This window comes from Myotis lucifugus, unplaced genomic scaffold (genome assembly GCF_000147115.1).
Source record: "Myotis lucifugus unplaced genomic scaffold, Myoluc2.0 scaffold_56, whole genome shotgun sequence".
In the NCBI taxonomy this organism is placed as follows: Eukaryota; Metazoa; Chordata; class Mammalia; order Chiroptera; family Vespertilionidae; genus Myotis; species Myotis lucifugus.
In genome coordinates this window covers 2,442,443-2,446,968 of record NW_005871104.1, presented here as the reverse complement: position 1 = coordinate 2,446,968, position 4,526 = coordinate 2,442,443, and the positions used below count along the sequence as shown (strand labels likewise).

At 46.7% G+C, this 4,526-nt stretch overlaps 1 protein-coding gene across 1 annotated transcript in view; it reads right to left on the bottom strand.

Annotated features, from left to right (window-relative positions):
* Positions 1–3,129, bottom strand: part of MED7 (mediator complex subunit 7) — a 6,279-nt gene extending 3,150 nt beyond the window's left edge. Inside the window, exon 1 of the mRNA XM_006089082.3 lies at positions 3,043–3,129. The gene's annotated coding sequence lies outside the window, so the exon portion shown is untranslated. The remainder of the gene's footprint in view (positions 1–3,042) is intronic.
* Between the last annotated feature and the right edge of the window lie 1,397 nt (positions 3,130–4,526).

The following is a 4,526-nucleotide window of genomic DNA, read 5'->3' as shown; positions in this document are numbered from 1 at the left end:
CTTTTCTTCTACACACCCCCAGAGTTGTAATATTTTTCATATATATCAACAAATGGAACCTCTTTCTTTTGTCGCAGTCTGGGATTACAGGCAAGATACCACTCTCCTCTTTTCCAGGTTTCGGGAGGGGGGGTCACCTTATTTTTAAACCCAGTTTTTTGCTTCCCGGCCCTTCCGGGGAATTTTCGGGGGGGGGGAGCCTCCTTTCCTCCACTTCCCCAGAAGTTCCCTTTAATGACCCCCACACGGATAACCTTTTAGGGGGGGAGCCCGGCCCCCCCCCCCCCCCCCCCCCCCCAGATAATGTGGGAAATTCTCATACACAACTGATAGGAAAGGAAACAAATACATATTTGGAATTTAATTTGGCAGTATCAAAAAGTTTAATACTGATATTCTTTGAACCAATAATTCTATTTATAGAAATTTATCCTATAAAATTGGTACAAGTACACCCAAAAAAATGCCTAAGTTTAATGCAGCCCTGTTTGAAAAGAGCAAAAAAAGTTGGAATTAATACATGATTTCATAGATGAGGGCTGTATAGGCTAGTCTATATAATACAATACAGCCATTAAGGAAAAGGGAATGAAAGCGCATAGGAGGGTTATAAACACTGTGTACTGTTTCACTAAGTTACAAACTTAGGACAGCTGCAAATAGTTACAATCAACCCTTTAAAACATTTTAACAGCCCTGCTCGATTTGGCTCAATGGATAGAGCATTGGCTTGCAGACTAAAGGGCTCAATTCTGGGCAAGAGCACATGCCAGGGTTATGGGTTCAATCCCCAGTGGGGGGTGTGCAGGAGGCAGCCGATCAATGTTTCTCTCTCATCATTGACATTTCTATCTCTCCTTTCCTCTCTGAAATCAAATAAAAAAAATATTTTTTAATAAAAAAATAAAAACAAAAAGTTTCAACATAAATTAAGACTTATAGAAACACTAGAGGCCCACAGATTCGTGCACCAGTGGAGTCCCTCAGCCTGGCCTGCGGGACCGAAACCAGCCCTCCAACATCCCCTGAGGGATCCTGAATTGCAAGAGGGCGGTTCTCAGGTGACACACCCTGGAATCAGGCTCCCTCCTCTCTGGTTCTCAGAGCATCTGCCACTGGTGGTCAGTGCGCATCACAGCTACCGGTCAGTCGGTCGAAAGGCCAGATGGTCGCTTAGGTGTTTAAATGTGTAGAAGATTTATGAATAGTAGAAAGAACATTCCATAGTCTTTTTGTTGTTGTTAATCCTCACCCAAGGATATTTTTCCCATTGATTTTGAGAGAGAGCGGAAGGTGGTGGTGGGGGTGGCGCGGAGACATCCATTGGTTGTCTCCATTGGAGCTGGGGACTGAACCTGCAACCCAGATACCTGCCCTTGATCGGGAATTGAACCTGCGACCCTTCCTGCACTGGTGGACGCTCTAACCATTGAGCCCACTGGCCTGGGCAAACGTTCCACATTCTTCACAGATTCTCCAAATTTTAACATTTCCCCTCACTTGCCTTATTGGTCTCTCATCTCTTTACCCCCTAATACTGCAGTGCATACCCCCAAAACAAGAATGTTCTCTTACTAACGACATCATTACCAGAATCAGAGAAGTGGCACTGATCTGGTACTTCAAAACAATTTTTTTAGATATATTTTTATTGATGTCAGAGAGGAAGGGAGAGGGAGAGAGAGATGGAAACATCCATGAGAATCATTGATCAGCAGCCTCCTACACGCACCCCACTGGGAATCGAGCCTGCAACCGGGGCATGTGCCCTTGAGCGGAATGGAACCCGGGACCCTTCAGCCCGCAGGCCGACGCTCTGCCCACTGAGCAACACCGGCCAGGACTCAAAATAAATGTTAACCAGCCCAGGTTTCACCCACGCAAGCCTTTCCGGCTGTGAGTCCCGGTGTGGGCTTCCCTGCACCCTGCGCATTCCTCAATTTTTAAGTCGTCATTTTCCAAAGGCCAACTTCGCGGCCGGTGCCACGGTTTTCTCTCTGCTCTCACTTAATCTGAGGTAAGTCCTATCACTAACTTCACGTTCAGGGTCCGGATCCCAAGTCTCCATGAGGGAAAGCAGGACTTCGTCTCCTCCCTGGGTCCTCTGAGCCACCCGCACCAGCTCTTCAGTCAGGACACCCTACCAGGGACCCCGACATCCTGGGAAATTAGGCGGATTTACCCATCACTTCCTAGACCAGTGGTTCTCAACCTTCCTAACGCCGGGACCCTTTACTACAGTTCCTCCTGTTGTGGTGACCCCCAACCATAAAATCATTTTCGTTGCTACTTCATAACTGTAATTTTGCTCCTGTTATGAATCGTCATGGAAATATCTGATATGCAGGATGTATTTTCATTGTTACAAATTGAACATAATTAAAGCATAGTGATTAATCACAGAAACAATATCTAATTATATGTGTGTTTCCCTATGGTCTTAGGCGACCCCTGTGAAAGGGTCGTTCGACCGCCAAAGGGGCCGCGACCCACAGGTTGCGAACCGCTGTCCTAGACGCACCCTTTCATAGCCATGGAGGTCGTTCGTGCCACCAATGCCAGGTCTCAGCCACACGGACCCGCTTCCTCTACCGCACAGGTGGCTGCGGCGGGTCATTTCACCACCTCTCAGGGGAGTCTCGGGGCCACGGGGCTCGGGATCCCTCCCCCCCACACCCCCAAGTCCTGAAGTCCAGCCATTTCAGGGCTGTGCCCCTCGGGAGGTCGGGTGGGGACGCTGTTCTCACTTTACAGAGGCCGGAGTCGCCAGAGGGCTGGCCAAGGCCACCCCGGTTCGGTCCCCCAACCTGCAGCCCGGCCCGGCCTCCCCACAAGGCCGGAGGCACCCCCAGCCCGCCGGGCTGTCCACCTGGGCTCCGCGCGCGGCCGGGAAGCCACGCCGCGGGGGCCGCGCTGAGGGAGCGAGCGCGCCCCGCCCCAGGCCTCCCCCACCCCACTCCCAGCCTGCCCCGACGAAACCGCGGGGTCCCGGGAAGAGAAACGCGTGGCGAAGCGAGCCCCAAACCGCCGCCGCCCACTCACCTCAGAACTGCGTTTACTCTGGTAACGGCCTCTCCCACGGCTGGCGAAACTCAACTTCCGGGAAGACGTCGATGATGCTGTCTCTTTATTGGCTGAAAGAGCTGTTCTTTATCCGAGACTTGTCCCGCCTCACACCGCTGGGCTCGCTAGGGCGGCCTGCGCAAAATTTTTCTCCCCCGACCTTCCCCCCCCCCCCCCCCGTCTCCTTTCCGCCCCCCCATCTTCCTGCAATTTGGTGGCTTCGTCACCAGGGGGCGTTAAAGTGGGATAGTACCTCTACTTTCTGCCCCTAAAAGTAGGAGCTGGTAGCTGCTTTTCGTGTTTGTTTGTTTTTTAACGCTTAAAATTAAACAAGGCATCTATCTACATGCCTTCCATAAAGGTTAGAAAATAAGGATAAGCAGATTTTTTTTAAAGTTATGTCGACTCTAACCTCACCGTCAAAAATAAATTTTTAAAAAATGAGATTGGATTTTATGTACTATTGAAATGTTTTTTTTAAATCTGGAAATATTTGTGACCGTGATTGGAAATGAATAATATATTCCTAATTTCCATTTCTTCACCATCCACTGACTTTTATTTTTATTTAGAAACTCAGAGATATCTATTCTATTCCCAGGCAGCAAATTAACAAAAAAGAAATCAGACATAAAGATTTCTTTGAAAGGTTATTTTCATGAGAAGTGTCACAAATTTATAAATTCGTGCGCTGCTTATGAGAGCATGGTGCACTCAAAAGAAAAGATTGTTATTCTGATAAAAAGTTCTCAAATTTACCTCATTAAAATAAGATTCTTTGATTTCATTTTCAAAAACTTCTTATGGAGCATTCGAAATGTTGATAGGTCGCTGCCACCAACTCTCATAGTTTGCTGGCAGAAATAAAACATGATGCAGCCTCTTTAGAAAACTGCTTGACGCTTTCTTATGTAGTTAAACATGTAACGATTACAGGGCCCAGCAATTTCATCCCTATGCAGTTACTGAAAACATGTCCATATAAAGATGTGTATATGGATGTTTATAGGACTGAAAATAGCCCAAATGTCCATCAACTGGTGAATGAATAAATGAATTATAGTACCTCCGTACAATGGAATATGCCTCATCTGTAAACAGGGACAAGCCCTTGATACATGCATCAACACTGATGGACCTCAAAAGTTTTATGCTAAGAGAAAAAAAGAAGCCAGACATGAAAGTCTATATGTTGTCAGATTCTATTTATATGACATCCTGAAAAAGACAAAATTTTGCACATGAACAGCTATCAGATCACTGGTTACTAGGGACTAGGGTTAAAGGGAGAAGAAGGAACACAGAAGGGGCAGAAAAGAATTTATTTGGGGTAATGAAATATTCTATGTTAATTCTGGTGGTGGTGGTGGTTATATGGAAGTACATATTCATCAAAACTCAGAACCATAAACCTGACATTCATTTTGCCGTATATAAATTATACCCCAATAAATCTATCCTTT